At 38.5% G+C, this 18,422-nt stretch overlaps 1 pseudogene; it reads right to left on the bottom strand.

The window, feature by feature from the left end:
* Positions 1-554: 554 nt before the first annotated feature.
* Positions 555-18,301, bottom strand: LOC113074544 (HEAT repeat-containing protein 5A-like; annotated as a pseudogene).
* Between the last annotated feature and the right edge of the window lie 121 nt (positions 18,302-18,422).

Below are 18,422 nucleotides of genomic sequence, written 5' to 3'. Positions count from 1 at the left end.
AGAGGCATGCAGTGATGAGGCTCAGCGATGGGGGGCGCTAAAACACCTCGCCATTTACAGTCAACTACGTCGAAACAAAGACTACAAACCATTCACCTAGATTGCACAATTGTAGAAAGTAAACAGTGACACTTACTCTCTGAAATCAAGCACTGTTTTAGTAGGTAAACGTTCATCTTGAAAACTTTGAAATGCATTATTAATTTTATCTAGTGATCCTAGCAGACTGGACATGTCCAAATAAGGACATATTCCAGGTTCTACTGTGAATTAAAACCAGTGCAACTCTTAAAGCAAAACTAGATTGTATTCGTCCAGTATATTCAGAAAATAAATGTCAATCTTGCCCTAATTTTTAATTTGTACATTTTACAACATGCAACATATATAGTACAGTTACAAATGCATAATTGCACTTGATCATCACTGCTTCTAGCAGAAAGCAGCAGCTTAAGTTTATAGGAACAGGCAATAAACAATGGTCCAATATTAGCTGAAAAACTTCCATTTGCATTGAAACTTGTTTTTAGTGCGATACAAATTGATATTGACAGTGAAAAATATTAACTGTTACGAGTCAAAATCGACATAAAAAATTAAATTATTTGATGAAGTGAAAATTATGAAAAGTCAAATATATATATATAAAAAAAATACTTTATTACTCAGTTTCAACTTAGTATGTCACAATTTTGACTTATTGTCTCCAAAATACCAAGATTTTATTTTCTTATGTGGCAGAAATAGACTTCCATATGAATGCGTACTGCAGGTATATTCACATATCAGTGCAGTGATGTCATGCAAATATATGTTTGTAATGCTTTATCATGAATATGCATTCAGAACACATGCAACTATCTCTAAGCAACTTAAAATATTTCATATATGTTAAATGTACAATATTTAAATGCACTAGAACTGTATATGTAAAGTCAGCAGATAACTGATTACCAGCAGTGCAGTTGGTCAGGTTGAATTGTGAGCTGCAGCAAGGTAACCATTAAAACTAGCAAATTGTTTATATAAATGTTAGTCCTATAAAATTCACTCCCATGGTTCAGCTGTTCTGCTTTTTGTGAAACACACTTCACCTTATTTTCTGAGTAAATATGTATTAAGTTCCTCATAGAGGTTAATGCAGTTGTAAAACTGACTACAATTACTAAAAACTAATTTTAAATTGATTTATCTTTAAAAACAAAGCTGATTACAACACCACCTCAAGATTGCACAATTATAGAAAGTGAACAGTGACACTTACGTTCATCTTGAAAACTTTGAAATGCATTATTAATTTTATCTAGTGATCCACCTCAACATTCATTAAAATCATAATACTCGTATCATATCCAGTCAGGAGGATTCACAGGAAACTGATCTTTAGTTGAATGCTTGGCGTGTTTTTGCTAATGATCCGAGTTGTTTGTGCCTTAGTGTTCATGCTCTCCTTGTTGCCCTTGACGGCTGCCTCCAGCCTGGCTTCCATGTGCGGGGTGGAGGCCATCAGTGCATTGAAGACAGCCGAGTGCTGGGGGCCCATCCACATGAGGTCTCCTAAAGCAGACTTGTGCAGTGAGCGAGAGGCTGCCGGAGCCGATGCCAAAGCATTCTCATCAAGCTGGAGAGAGATGAGGACGAGCAGCAGCACAGCCACCAGCTGTAGACCTGCAAGGTTAAAACACATACTCAGTGCTTGGTGTCCTTATAATATTGAGTCTGATTCTATACAACACTATAATATTTTGCTAAGAGTTATTAAAGAAAAAAAGACATTCATAATTAATTCCTCTTGGTTTTATTTTATGATATCATAACTTAGTTGTTTGGGGCTATAACTTGTAAAGATTTCCAGTCACTTACAGTGAGTTTCATCAGCAGCACACACTAGTGCTTCCAGGGCTCGGATGGCATCTTGCACGGCCTGTAGCTCTGCTGGGCCTTGCAGACGACTCTTTTCAACCTCCTGCAGTTGTGACACCAAATAGCCACCCAGAGCTAGAATAAATGGCCTGGTTCACCGGTGCTGGGCCTTGGAATAAAGATACGAGCAACTGATAACTTCTGCTCAGCACCTTAATGGGAAATGGCTAGAGAACAAGAGAGTAGAGAAGAATACTCAACAGTTTTTTTCTTCTTTAGGAATTGTAGCAAAGATCCTCATTTAAATAGACAGATATTACTGTTCAAAATGTTTGGGGTCGGTAAAATAGTTTAAAAATGTTTTAAAAGAAGTCTCTTCTGCTTACCAAGGCTGCATCTATTTGATCAAAAATACAGCAAAACATTAATAGTGTAAAATATTTCAATTTAAAAGAACTGTTTTCTACATTAATCATTTTAACGTGTGATTTATTCCTGTTAGGGTAAAGGTTAATTTTCAGCATCATTACTCCAGTCTTCAGTGTCACATGATCCTTCAGAAATCATGCTGATTTGCTACTCAAACAAAACATTTCTTATTATTATCAATGTTGAACAATAGTCGTGCTGCTTGATATTTTTATGGGAACTTTAATGCTTTATTTGCATATATTTGAAATCTTTTGTAAAATGTAAAAGTCTTTGCTGTCCTTTTTGATCAATTTAAAGTGTCCATTCTGAAAGAAAGTACTAGCTTATCTATTAATTAATAAAAATAAAATAAAACAATTGAGCCCAAGCTTTGGAACTGTAGTGTAAAAATCCCTCTTCACTCACCACAGGGTCCTTAGATTCCAGACTGGCTCTGAATGTCTGGATCCAGCACGTCTGGAGGGGCTCCACTGTGGTCTCCTCAGCACTGGCGTACAGCGGGAAGATGGTGAGAGATGTCAACACGGTGACCTCATCTACTCCAGGCTCCATTTTATCCATCCAAAACAATCCATGAAAAACCAGAGAATGTTCCTCAAATAAACATGTTGAACACACAAACAGACAGATTGTGTTTGATGAGAGAGAGATGAGGGAGAACTACCTGTATGCAGTGCACATCGCAGCAGTTCAGTCCAGGCCCACAATTCTTCTCAGCTCTGCTCATGGGCCTGCAGGATGCCTGGTACCAGCTGTCCACTCTCTGCTCTGACAGAGCCCTTCACCGCCTCTCTCAACACCCCCAACAGCAAATGAGCACTGAGCAGAGCAATGGGGAGAGAAGAATAAAACACCGTCAGATTTCTGATTATTTATAGATTCATAACAAATAAAAAAGAGAGACATTTCATATTAAAGTATGACAAAATGTTTAATAGAGGACAAAACCAAACGAACTGTATATTGTTTCATGTGACCTTCTAATAGAATAAGATTAAAAAAAAAGTGTAATTCCTAAATTTTCTAAACAAAATGAAAATTGGGCTGCAGGAATGATTTTCTCATAATCTGAAAGCTGCTATGGCCGCAGTAATTCTCTGGACCTCTTACCCTCTGGTGAACAGATGGAGGGCAGTTCTGAGCAGATGTGACGAGTCTACAGTCAGTGTTGCTGAGGGAGCAGGTCTGTCCTCCCTGCCCTGTAGGGCTGCCAGCCAGTTTGGGGCTGAGCTGTGGAAGCTTTCTCACAAGTGTGCAGAGAACAAGAGACTAGTGTCCCACCCCTCACCAAACTCAGGAATAGTTTCCTTCTCTGTCTGCTGTATTGGGTAAGTTGATGATGGTGCAGCAAAGATGAATTCAGAGGGTTATGTATGCTTTACACTGTTTGAGCCAAAGTAGCTCTAGAAACTTACCCTCTGCGCTGTGACATTTCCCTTTGACATGCTCCCGAGCAGCACAAACAATCTGTTTCACCAGTTCCAGCAGAGCCGGTTGAATGCTGGGAGATTCCCGAGTGAATGCTGATCAGCTCCACACTCAAAGCCTACAGAGAAAACACCATACACTTGTCGGGAACACAGAGTGACTAATGGGAGAGACAAACTAGACAAAAACATACACTAAACATTAAGCACATGGGAAAAACTATTCCCAAAACACAAATCTCAATACATTACCGACTTACAGTATTTACAATGGCACAACTTTCAAAACGGTTTTATTACTGTTTTTTGTCTACTGAGGGGTTTTTTTTCTGAAAAAAAAAACAAAACAAAAAAACACGTCTGACAGCTGAACAATCGGTATGTTTAAATTACCAATTTTAAAATTAAACTACTATTCAAAAGTTTGGGTTTATATTATACCTTTACTCAGCAAGGATGCATTAAATTGATACAAGGTGACAGTAAAGACACTTTTAATATCAAAAAGAGTACTTTTTCAAATAAATTCTGTTCTTTTGAACAATTCATCAAAGAATCCTAAATTTAATAATGGTATGAGTTTTTTTTATTTACTTATATTTATCTGGTTGCACTAGAGGCACATACATTAGACACAGTTATTTTTCATAACACTAATATCAAATCTAAAAATAAAGAAGTATATCTACTTATTTTCCATTAGGTAGGTGTGTGATCTGAGAAACAGAGTGTGAGTGGTGTCCTGTGGAGGGGAGCTGACTGGAGTATTGTGAGGGCAGGGTGAGCAGGGCATGGTCCTGAAGGGCAGCCAGCCACAGGCGGCTCAGCCTGGACCAGTTTGAGCAAACCAGCCCCTGCTGGACCTGCAGTCCCAGCCTCATCATCATGGCTGCCCGGCGCCCTGTACTGCTGTGATATACACATGTACAGACACATAGATTTACTCAGACACAGGTGAGTGTGAAAAATTAACTAAATTAATATTTGTGTGATGGTGTTCAGTACCTCTTCCCAGGCTTTGAGCTTTGGCGAGAGAGGAAGCCAGAAGCTGATGTACCCTTCTCAGGTCACGCAGGTCGCTGATGACCCCACTGGCGATCCATGCACTGCAAACCTGAATGGCAACAAAAGAAACGTAACTCACGTCAACTCGAGATATTTGAAAACAAGCATGAAGCAGGTTCAAGAGGTTAAAGTGTAAAAGATTGTTTTGGGAATTTTCATGCTACAAAAGGAACATATGTGGGATGCCCAAATTTGACCGTGACAAAATATATAACTTAAGATTTGAAACAGTGTTGGGTTACATGGTATTTGCTGGTAAACGCAAAGGAACAGAAAAGTGCATCATTATAGATAACAATGGTTAAGTTCTTTAAACAGCACACCTGGCAGACTTTAGAAGGGGCGTCCACATGGAAGGCAGGTCTTTGAGTGCAGCTCCAACCTACAACATCAAACAACATTCAGTATTTAAACCAGCCCAATCAAATGTTTGCCTTAGACATCTTCTGATCTAAAAGTTTATGCTAAAATAAGTATTGTAGATAAGTTGTGCCTATGTTTGGATGTCTATATAAAAATGTTATTCAAATAAAAAACAAGAATAAGTCAATAGGTGCCCATAACACACTGTACCTGTTTCAATACTGTTCCAAGGATGCATCTTATAATAGTGGCTGGGAGAATGGCAATATAAAATATAGCTTAGATGCTGCATAATTCACATTACCTCCATGTATGCCATTTCATAGTTTTGATATTCATTTAAATTAATAAATAAAAATAAAGTGTTCAGAACTTTTACTTCAATGTATACATTCATTAAATGAAACGTCAATGCAAATTTAGTAAAACAAAATTGGATTCACACCTGTACATACACTGCCACTGGAATTTTGGAGACATGCTTTTTTTTTCTATTAAGCAAAGACACATTAATTCAAAAGTGACAGTAGAGACTTTGCAAATTGCTATTTTTGTGTATCAACATCAATATTAAAAATAATTTTATTCAAAAAAAATAATCATTTATTCAAAGGCATTTAGGAAATATCCTATTTAAGTTTGTTCTAGCCAAGCAATTGCGTTCTTTCAACACTATCTGGGCATATGAAAGTGTACAAAGTTGATTTTAATACTGGCTGAATAGGACTAAGTTCATGCTCACATTGCTTGATACTGCTCCAGGATGACATGTCCAGGGAACTCAGGCTTTGGCACACTGAAGAATTACTGGATAATGACCAGCAGTGTTTGTAAACCAGCCAGTCGGAGCTGATCGCTGTGGTCTGTGGCTGCTATGAAAGCCATGCGGTCCGCCAAGCGGAGAACCAGGAAATCTGAGAGACAGAAGGGGTGCTGGTATTAACAGCGTTAACAAATGTATATAAATCAATCCAGAAGGTGGCGCTAAGATCCAGTGATTTACTGAACACATCAAGAAAGACATCCCAGTATACAGTTACAGCAAATACACAAGCAATTTGGATAAGAATGGAAATAAAAGAAAAAAAATTCTAACAACAGAAGTGATGTGTCTAACCTGCAGATTCATGTAAACGCTGTTCTTGAGCAAGTGTCATGTTGAAGTGAGCCCTGTCTCCATTCTCACACTGTGCTATTATACAACACACACACACTCCATGGAAAACACACGAGTGGACCAGCGCTGGATATTGAAGGGGCCGCTGGATTCAGTCTTTGCGAGGAATGCAGAGGAGTGGTCATCGATCTCCATCCTCCTCCTGTTGAGTTTCTACAGCAGCAGCTGCAACTGAGTCGTAAGAATAAGACCATGAAAAACTCAATACTCAAAGGACGCAACTGTTTGCAAGTCAAACTAACAAAACACTGATAAAAACAATTTGTCATGAACCTGTACACAAAGTTCACAACATTTTAAGCCAATCCCAAGGCCTTTTCCTGAATCCTGAATAGGATTAAAACATATTTCACTTAAGATAAAGGAGATAAAGTGTCCTGAGATGAAATATTACATAAGATCTTTATATACGTATAGTCTGACGACTAACAACGATGAGTTGTGAATCAAGTCTTGTGAAATAAAAATAAAAACTGGCTGAAATTATTTAATCATACAGCACACCTCTGATATAATATTGTAATAATATTATAAGTATATTATTTATAATATAAAACATAAAAGTTCAGACTGAGAGCAAGTAGATGAATTCAGAAAATGAGCACATTTCAAATGTGATAATCACTTCATCACATTTTCCACAACATAATCCAGACAAAAGTACAAAAAACACTTCAGCAGACAGCTGCGTTCACATCAAAGTTAGTTTAGTTATGTCCAAATGATCCCACACAAACACTCTTTCAGTTTAGAGAAGGACAGAGGGAGAGAAGAAAGGGACAGCAGGGCTACTGTCAAGGCTTGTTTGGAGTTTTAAATGATGTGACGAGGAAACAGTTTCAAAAGAACAGAAATATAAATCAAACCATTTAAAAATAGAGTATGTAAAACAAAGTGTGTTTTTTTCTCAACTACTGTCTAACAATGTCTAAACATGTGAGTGTGTGTGTGTGTGTGTGTGTGTGTGTGTGTGTTTATGTGTGAGAAACAGAAAGAGAGAGAGAGAGCAATGGACTGAAGCTCTCATTGTAATAAAGCTAATTGCTTGAATTGGCATGAGGCCTCAGCTGTGGATGTGAATGGCATGTGCACTGTGTGGGTGGTCAGTGTTAGAAAAGAACAAGCCAAGCAAACCTAATCCTTGGCATTAGCCCTGCAGTTAGAGACAGTGCCAATGTCTTTTGCTGAAGCTCAAAACCAGACCCTTCTTGAGTTAGTTTCACACTGGGGAAAATGACAGGACGACAACAGAGCGTAATTATACAGAGAGAGACGCAAGAGAAAAAAGGGAATATGAAGTGCAAACAAAGGGAAGGGAGACAGCAGAAAGACAGACTAAACATACCAACAGAGAAGAATCCAATAAGACTTCCTGTACAAGAAAGCTGAAAACATCACGATAACTACAGATGAGGGCAAAGCCAGGCCCCTGAACACTCACTCCTATTTCAATTCATTAATTTTTTTCATTTAATTTATCAATTTACGTATTGGTTATCTGCCAAATGTGAAAATAATTAATACCTTGTAAACATCTGCCAGGATATTAATATCTACTATTCCTCTATATAAAGGAAACCATCTACCTAAACCAAACTGAAATTCTTCTTGTACATTTACCCTAAATAAACATTGTAACAACTAAAGACAACTTGAAAAAAAAAGAAGTATATTTCCTTGGTTGAGTGCATAATTCATTGTTTGTCTCAAAATAAAAAATATATAAATTTTTCATAACCTTTCATTTCTATTTATCCACCTTAGAACCTACTTTACATTTTTGTTGATAACTCAAACTGCTAGGGGGTGAAAATGTATATTAACCAATAATATAACAGCCTATCATTAACATTTTTATCGAATTCTGGTCAAACAAATATTATTTGTTCACTGTGTGTAATTTATCAGAAATGTGTTCAGTTAAATGTCTGTTGTTCAGGATGATTATGAGTGTTAAGTGCATTGATGATGTACTCAGAGACTGGACCAGGCTGGCCAGATTGACAAATCTGCAGCTGCTGGAGGCAAGAGACCAGACTGTCCCGAGTGTCCTGCATCACAGCACAGCCCACCAAACACGAGCTCCTCACTGCACACACACCTGCACCCTCACCTGGGGACAGTTTACATTAAATGAGCATAGAGAAAAGAGTGTGTAAAGGTCTCACCTGCATGATGACAATGTGTGAGTGTGTCTATGGGTAAATAAATGTGAGCACCTTGCATATCATGTCCCATGGAGGTGATGAGGGTATTAAATCAGTGGCCCAGGCTTTGCTGTACTTCCACATGTGTGTGTGGCGTTGAGAGCAGCAAACGTTGCAGCAGATTGAAACTAGCCTCCAAGTGACTGTGGTACAAAGGGCCTGCTAGATCCACAACCGTGAAAATAGCATGGAGAGCCCACATCTGCAAACATGCAAATAGTTCAGTGAAAGGTTAGTGCACTGGTCTTCCTGACAACCCTCTATATAAGAAAGCACATCAATGGTATCCTGATTTATTTATTATAGTGATAATAAACAGTCATGTGGTCTGTGAACGGACCTGAACTTCAGGTGAGGTCCTGTCCTGGGACAGGGTGAACAGGACCCCAACACAGGCACTAAGGTATTGAGGGGAGCTAATCCCACTTAGGTAACGGTAGACTGCGCTGAGTGCCAAAGCATCACTCGCTGTCTTCAGTCTAAAACACATTTACATTCATTTCAAAACCATATTCTTATTTTACACTCAACTTGTCATGCACGCACTTGTCAAAGCTCATAAGTGTGATGGAAACAGTGAAACTGGGGTCATTAAGAACTTGCACAAGCCTGGGTAAACCCTACACAGCCATGCAACGCAACAGAGGGTTTGGGCCCTCTAGCGCCCCCAATAGGAGAGACAGTGCTGGTCTTTGAACCTCCTCTGACCCCAATTCCCTCCGACTTGATGCCAAACACTATATGGCCAAAAAAGGACAGGGGGAGAGAAACAAAGTTTCTTAACATGGTGTGAATGCAGTGATTTTAAATGGCTTCTTACCTTCAAAGTGCAGCAGAAAGCAGCAGCTACATGGATTTGAACAGTCTCCTGCCGGGCTCCTTTCAGCTGATGCACAAACTCACAGAACTGCTCTAGGAACTAAGCCCTGGGAAATACAACAAATGTACTGTTCAACTACTGCAATATTTTCCCTAGGGATGCAGTATATGTATGTACCAGTTTATCAGCCAATATTACAGACTTTGTTGATATTGGATATATCTGGCTGAACTGTTTATGCCACAGTTACATCATTTAGATTAAGTGAGAATTCGATGAAGCAAATGACAAATTAAACTCTAAAACCACTAATAATAAATAACCACTTAAAATACATATCCATACCATACATCACAATGTTTGGATGCCTAGATTTACTTATAATTACAGATTTTTGGCTTTTAGCATTCCTTCATGGTAAATGTTTTGCACTGTGAGGCGTATTCATTTTCAATCATAATCATCCACAAAGACCTAAATTAAAAGAAAATAAGTGAAAATAAAAAAGGTGTAAATGCATTTTTGGCGAGTATTTAATTCACTAGATACACGAAAAAAGGGCATTGTCATGTGGTTTATGAAATCTAAACTTTTTTTTAATGAAAATAGCATGATTAAACCTCTGACATTATTTCAGTCATTCATCTATCCATTATAGTTTTAAAAATTTGTTGTTTATGATTTCAAAGCTGTTCTTCTCTAAAAATCCTCTTTAAAACAGATAAAAAAAATTGTAAAACTGTAAAAATATAGATTAAAAAAACATGTTATCTTTGTTGCACTTCTAACAATAAAACAAACATTAAAAAAATAATAATCTAGACAAGCTGCTAGTGGGATTAAAGATGAACTGCAAGCGGACTGATGGCCCCATATGATCAGAATCATTTTCTCTCCACTGCTATGTTTAATAATGCATGGGACATGGCCAGAACAAACCCCAATTATGCAAATGCATGCAGATGTCTGGATGTAAATTTGTCTAGGCTGCATAAGAAAGTGCTTCAAAAACGTCTCTGGACCTCATCAAGGCCAGTTCCCACAAGCATTCACTATCAGTAAAAGTATCATTTACTCCTAATAATCTAAATATCTTTAAAAGGTTATGTTGGTTAACATTAGTACATTCACGTTTTAGGGAATGTACCATAAAACAAACAAACAAACTACATAAATCATTCATAAATTGGAATGCATAATTAAGAAAATGAAAGCCACTATAGAGTTGAGGGAAACAAACTAGTAAATAGCCAGCTTCATCTGAGAATTTTAACTATTCATCATCATTCATTCATTACCTGTTCATTTGCACATGTGAAACATTATGAAGCGTACTGCTTGAATAAAGGTCCTATATAAAGGAACTTATTGAACTGAAGTGTTTTCTTTCAAATGAACTGAACTAAAAGCACTCCAATCAAACAGCGACAGCATAAAAATGAATGACAGAAACCACAACACTCAAGCAGCCCTCTGAAAGGAGTCTCTGTGGAGACAGTGGACGTACTTCTGCTGAATTCCCAGGTGGGGGAAAATCCCCTCAAACAGCTGGAGAGCTGCTGCTGTTAAAGCAGAGGCTTGAGGGAGGGGGGTAGGAACTTCCTGGGCTTTCTCAAAGATGGTACCCTACCTCCTGAACAACCATGGAGCTTCAAACAGACAGAAAACACAATGAGATTCAAAATGAAGTGTGCATAACTAGGCATTGACTGCACATTAACAAGGCTATTTCCTTGATGATTAGGCTGTGATCTGACCTGTTCGTCAATGTAGTGCTGATCCACATCCTGCAGTGCCCGGTCTTGGCTGCAGCACAGGGAGGGCAGCAGGTTCAGGTCAGCACATGCTGTGATTTCTGGCCCGGTCAGATCATTCAGCAGCTGCTTCAACACTGTGTCAAAGCTCTCTGAGCCAACACAACACAACCAAACCACAATAAACAAATAAATACATATTTGGGTAATCAAACAGTCCAATTGTCATATGTTACTGTAGGATAGGAAAATAAGTATCCTAAACAGCTTTCTTAAATTTCAAAGCATAATAACAAAGGGTGACTTACATGTACTGTTTCTGTAGCACATTTCAACTGAATACCATGGTACGACCACTCAGTAAGTAATTGATAATGTACAGTCAGCCAGCCATTTTCACAAACCAAACCCTGATAGGGTGAACCAAACTGAACCTTTTTGACTTGAAAGTCCCCAACTGTCAAACACAAAATCCCCCAGCTCCCAATCAATATATTTTCTTTTGTATTTCTGCTGTAATTCTGACAATTCAAACTTTTTTATTAACACATACTGTGAGTCTTGATTAAAATGCATAAAAAATCAACACATCTAGTCCAATGAACTTCCTCATTTCAGAATTTGCTGACCTTCATATCTTTTAGGCTGAACCATTGTGAGGATCTGATACACTCGCAGTGCACCACCAGACTCTTTACTGCTATAAAGGAGATGAAACAAGCTATGAAGACCAAACATCCTGTTTATTACTATTAGGAGTCAACAGTAAAGAATCTAAAACAAAGTTTATTACTGCGATGTCAAGGGACTAGATCAGCAGATGGACTGGTGCATGTAAAAAATAGAGAAAAGGAGAGACATATGTGAGAAGATTCATAAAAGCCCTCATAGCACAGTGCTCCTGCTCACCCCTCCAGGGTCACCTGCCAGGTGAAAGAGTCTCCATGCTGCATCTCATTCTCCACGTCCTTCACAGACTCTGGGAAGGCACATTTCCATAGCAACAGCAATTGAGGTAAGTGATGCTCCATTACAGTCGGTCCTTGAATAAAAATACCAGAAAGAACAAAAAGGAGGTTTAAAAAATATCTGAAAACAGAAAATAAACCAGCACATTAGAGAATAAAGCTCTATTGCTGAATGGATAGTTCACCCAAAAATGCTGTACGGCTCCCAGAAGAGCTGCGATGACGGCAATGTAACCTGTCACAGCCTCTGGTCATGACTTCAGGGCATTTAGCCTCTGTGCACAGCGGTCCAGCAACACTGCCACCTGAGCAGGCATCCCTACAGCAACACACCACAGGCACCAGGCGGCAGCCAGACCAGCAGATGGGCTGGGGTGAAGAAGAACAGAGATCACAGTGTCCAACATCCCTGTCAGAAAAACAAAACAAAGAAACTATTGAACAAGCAGTTTTAGTAAAGTTCAAGGCATCAGAGACGACAATGTGAGCACTTTCTGAAATTGTTTTAAAGCTGGTGTCTCTGAAGCAGGATGGATGTGTTGAATCTGCAGCTGTAGGCACATTTTCTGCTCACTCCTTCATCCAGGCCTTACTGTGACACATCTATTAAAGAGCAGACACACTTACACAAAATCCAGAGATATTTCTATAGAACATGAAAAACATCTTTCTTTGATCCTGGTTCAAACTTCAGTATAAGACCATCAAAAAAGCATCACAAATGTGTAGTGCTAGGAGCAAGATTTTGTCACCAGTTTTCTTTTATATTACAGCTATTTTTGAAATTACTGTAACTTTGTTACTGGGCAATATTTTTCTCCCAGAATATTTTTACCATTATGAGGCCATCATTTCTACTTATTTATTTAATACTTAACATCCTGTCCATCCAACAGTTAAAATGTATTGGCATGAACAGAATATAGAATTGCAATATAATAAACTACACTACTGTTCAAAATCTGGAGTTAGTAAGACTTTTTTTAAATTATTTTGAAAGACATGCCATATATTCACCAAGGCTGCATTTATTTTAGCAAAAATGCAGTAAAAACAGCAATATTGTATATTGTAATAAAAAAAATATATTTTAGTATATTAAAAATTTGTGAGACAACAAATCTGTTACTCCAGTTTTCAGTGTCACATGACCCTTCTGAAATCATTCTAGTATTTAGATTTCTCATTATTTACCAATGTTGAAAACAGATGTGCTGCCTAATTTTATTTTTTAAGATATTCTGCTGGATAGAAAGTTATTTGAAATAAAAATATTGTGTAACGTTATAAATGTATTTTCTATCATCTGTGATCAACTTTTTTGTAACATTTGTGTATATCAATGGTAAAAAATAAATAACAAAATTAATAAAACATTAGAATTCAGAGGGGTGTCTTTATCCTTATATTTTAATGTAATTTTTCTTCAACACACACCACTAATGCATGTAAAAAGAGGTGCTTAACGGGTTAGTTCAGCATTGTCTTCTCTTCCGGGTCTGTTGTGAGTGCGACTGCTGTGACTGCCGACGTCAGAAGCGCCACTGCAGTGTTGTGAACGTGCTCACAACAGACCCAGAAGACAGTGCTGAATAAAGTCATAATTGTTGATATTTTTGGACCAAAATGTATTTTCGACGCTACAACAAATTCTAACTGACCCTCTGATGTCACATGGACTACTTTGAAGAGGTTTTTCTTACCTTTCTGGACATGGACAGTAGACCTTGCACACAGTTTCAAAGGAGGGACAGAAAGCTCTCGGACTAAATCTAAAATATCTTAAACTGTGTTCCGAAGATAAACGGAGGTCTAAAAAAGTGCCAAGAGACTCAAAACACCAACATTCGGATCCGGACTGTAGGAGGGTTAGTGACCTGTGTGATGCCCACGCGCACATCTCTGCCGACTGAGCTGGCCCCTTTCAACATGTCTCCACTGGTCTGCAGGAATCCGGCTCCACTGGCCCGCAGGAAACCAGAACTCAGCAGCTCCATCACCTCCTCCAGGGAGCTGCGCTTAGAGCCTGGCCTCGGAGCTGAGAGCAAAGCCACAGGAACAGGGGAGGAAGAATGAAAAGAAGAGAAGCGTGAGAGAGAGTGTGAGTGGATAAACGATAGAACAGATGGAATCGAGTGGCAGAGGAAAGAAAAGAAATCAGTATGTGGGTGACAGAGGAGAGGAGGGAATGATGTTCATCTCCATGATCTCCATGGGTAAATGATCAGCCCAGTGTCCTCTGAGGAAGTTATTGAGATTACTGAATAAAATCCACCCACCTATGGCTTTTCTGGGCTCCAGTGCCGATGCTAATAAAGTGCCAAGCAGTTTTGAGATGGCGACTCGGACATCATAGTTTGAGCCCTCGAAGGCCCAGAAACAAAGAGTGGCCACATTCTCCAGCTCTGAGGAGCACAGGAAGACAGCCTCACTCTGGAGCGCCAAAAGACACTATCAAAAAAAGAAAATAGTTAATTTCACAACTTCAAGTTCTAAACTAAAAAAGCAAAAAATACACTGGGGATTACAGTAATATTTGAAATATTCAGGGGAATTTCTGACACTTCTCATCACTACGAAGACACCAAACTTCACACTTCCAAAAATAACAATGTAACGGAAACAGGTAAATTTAGCTCAAAGGGAATCATTTAAGATTTTAAAGGGAATTTGAACAGAATCACTGTTTCACGGCTGGTCACTGAGACGCCCTGCGAATCACTGAACGAGCCGTTTAACATCAAATCTGCGCTGGATACTAATATCCAAACTATAGTGAAACACTATCAATTAGCACAGTAACAAGATCGGCAGTTTAAGACATTAACTTGTAAGCACAAAACACAAGATACTTCTCTTTTCAATATGAATAAGTCTTTATTAGATAAATCTAAGACATATAAACTAATCTAACACATAAACGCATGCACACACATTCACACAAGTTGCAGGAAGATCGAAAGTTAGGAAAAGATGAGTTTAAGAGAATGGAAATATGGAATCCCAAGTTTACAGCAATACGTTAAATTGCATAGACATGAGCAACCATCAATCACTTAATTCACGCTCGCATTGAGTTCCTCAATGGGGTTAAAATTATATTAGATACACCAGCACAACAAATATCTGGGGATACATTGCCTTGGTTACCTGTGAAAGGGACTCCCGTTGAAAGGGCTATCCCGGTGTCGCTGACTGGCTGGAAGTTCAGTAGTGGCTGAAGTGACGTCTTGGGAAGCCCGTGGTTGTTGGGCGTTGGCTGAAAGTGCAGAGTCGTGTGCGCTGGTTGAAGTTGAACGGGCCCCCGAGGTCAGGCGTCGGAGACTCGACGTTACAAAACTTAACTCAGAACACGAAACTCTCAAACGGAAAAGAAAAGAACTAAAGTTTGACGAGACAAGGTTGTGTTCCTTCTCACCGTGGCTAAGTAGCAGCAGGCTTGTAGGCCGAAGCACGCTGGAACCGCGCTCAAAGAACAGTGATGATTAAACAGCATGGCTAGAAGCTACAAGCTAGCAGAAGCATAGCTAGAGACTAGAAACTGGCATGACTGATAGCAGCAGCATAGCTAGAGACTAAAAGCAGACTAAAAGCAAGATTTTATGGTGTCCAAAGTATTTAACTGGCCTGTTGGCCACACCTCAAATGTTGTCTTGACCAATCAGATATTGTCTTGGCTCGGGGGTATCATAAATCATTTGTTTATCTTACCAAGCATGTGGTCCGAATTTTCCTGCTCTTGCAGGGTCTAATTTTGGACATGATTCCTTTAACACAAATATGATACATGTGACAAATAAATGATTGTCAGGGCTATTTCAAGCAAGTAGATTCAATCACACACATACCAGACATGACTATGTATCCTTCAGCTATACCATAGTTATTAAAAATAACATACACAATAAGTGATTATAACATGATAGTCAAATGTGTGGGTTACACATAAATGAATATGGAGTGAAGCGATGGACTGATTCATTTATAAGTCTTTTTGAGTTCATTCTGGTCCATATACATGTACAAAAAGCAGTTTCTTTGCCATTCTCATGACAAAGAGATGTTCTGTGAAGACAGAGGTTTAAAGCCCCTCCCCCTGAGGAATTTCAGTCTGGTTCTGCTAGGTGGGGGGAAGTCAATGGAAGTGTTTAACTCATGGATTTCCATGTGATGTCCAGCGTTGCATTTCAATTGCGAACAACAAATTTGACCCCAAATTTCTCTTCTTCGAATTGAAATTGTAAATAATTGTTCTAGTGGTGTTAATGTTGAAAGCTGTTGTGTGAACAAGTTGGTTGGTCATCTTGCTTGGTTCTTGTGGCATTAGAACTGATTTATGACTTCCTGAGGAATTCGGCTCGTGTTTCAACACACAGCTTTGATAGACTCTTTAATTTGTCTGGTTCAACTCATTTCTGTTACAACAATGATGATAATACAAATAAAAATAATAATAACAATAATTCACTTCACAAATGAATAGTAATTCTGGGAAGACTTGAGCAAAAAAGAAAAAAAAATTAATATAAGCTTTTGTTTGGAATAAATGAAGAAATTCTATTAATCTTATAATATTTGCTATTCAATGGAAGAAAGAATAAGTGTTTACACCACATCTAAAACCTCTAAAAGAAATACTAAATTAACATTCAGGATCCATATTTTAATTATATTGTGATACTGTGAGAATATAATAATGTAATAAGAATATTATAAACTGAATTGTGGTTGATATAAACATCAGTTAAAAATAAAGAAAGAACAAAATGTGTTTTTACCTTCAGTCAACTGATACATGTTTGAAAAACATGATTATTAACTTTTACACTGTTACAAAATAACGTATTTGAAAAAAAAATGCTATTCTTTTAAACTTTTCATTCAACAAAAACTCAAAAAACCACGATTTCCACTAAAATATCAAGCAATACGACTGTTTTCAACAATGATGGTAAGATCATAATAATGAATGTTTCTTCAAATCAGCATTTTAGAATGACTTTCTAAAGGATCATGTGACGCTTAAGAATGGAGTCAAAGTTGCCATAACTCAAATAAATTACATTTTCAAATATATTCATTTAGAAAAGAATCTTTCTTAATTGTTATAATATTTCATAATATTACTGGTTTTACTGTATTGCAGCCTTGGTGAGCATAACAGGCTTCTATCAAAAACATTAAAGTCTAGATGAAACTGAAGTTGTGATCGTCCTTTCTTCCTTATTGTGATGTATACTCGAGTGAAACAGCTTCTTGGACAACAACAAAAAATTAAGGCAGGATTGATTTGACCATCGGACGCTGATTGGGTCACTGGATCACTGAAGGGTTGCTGAAGGAGTGAGATTATTGTAAAGTACATGTCATCAGAGACGAGATCAGATGTCATTGCAAGGAGAAGTGAAAGCTGATTAAAGATTATCAAGGCATATGAAAAAAAAAAATTATGATGTGCACCGGGAAATCATTTATAATAAATACTACAGTCATAACAATTTTCGAGGACTTGAAAAAAAAAAGTCCTGACCCCAAAAACTTTCAACAATAGTGTACTTCATCAGCTAACTGAAAAGTCCTAAGCAATTTGTGATGGTCATAATAAAAAATACTGCATGTGATGATTCAAAACACCCGAGTCACCTGTTTGACCTCAAAACTGTGTGTCAGAAAAGGCATGATTTTTCAGCTGTCACACGTACCTCTGCGCTCTTCGTTGCTTTCAGAAGGTTTGCCATGGTCTCTTTAAAAGAGTTGATGAGCAGTTGACCCAGTTGCTCAAACAGCACACCCAAACAGGTCACATCTGCCCAGTAGGGAGCAATAAGCAAACTCACTGGCAGTGGATCATCTGCAGCGCAGGCGTCGGGTGTGCATGACGCGTGCGTGTAGGAGAGCAGATTTATGACACTCACAGTCTTGTACGCAGGAAGCTGGGCGAGTCATCCTTGCTGTGATGATGTCAGTGCAGCGGTCCACAGTGAGGCTGCATGTGAGGGAGTCGCCCACTCAGTACACCAACGCCAGACATTGAGTCGGGGGGCCGGGAGAACTCGTCAGTACCGCCGTCAGCTGTTCTGTTTCACATTTGCCTGCCACACAAATACATGCAGACTCACTGTATAGCTGAGGGCTGCTCTTTAATTGTGGTTTCTTGGAACTTCACCAATAAGAACCAGACAGACAGATCACTAGTTCATTCCAGGCTGAGAAACAGCTGGTGGAAAGGCAGACAAATAATGTTCAAAGAGGCTTTCATGTGTTTGTGAGAGAGAGAGAGAGAGAGAGAGAGAGAGAGAAAGAAAGAGACAGACAGAAGTGTCTCTTCTAAAACTGAGAGCTTATT

Source organism: Carassius auratus, unplaced genomic scaffold (genome assembly GCF_003368295.1).
Source record: "Carassius auratus strain Wakin unplaced genomic scaffold, ASM336829v1 scaf_tig00015055, whole genome shotgun sequence".
NCBI lineage: Eukaryota > Metazoa > Chordata > Actinopteri > Cypriniformes > Cyprinidae > Carassius > Carassius auratus.
This window is presented reverse-complemented; position numbering and strand designations above follow the sequence as displayed.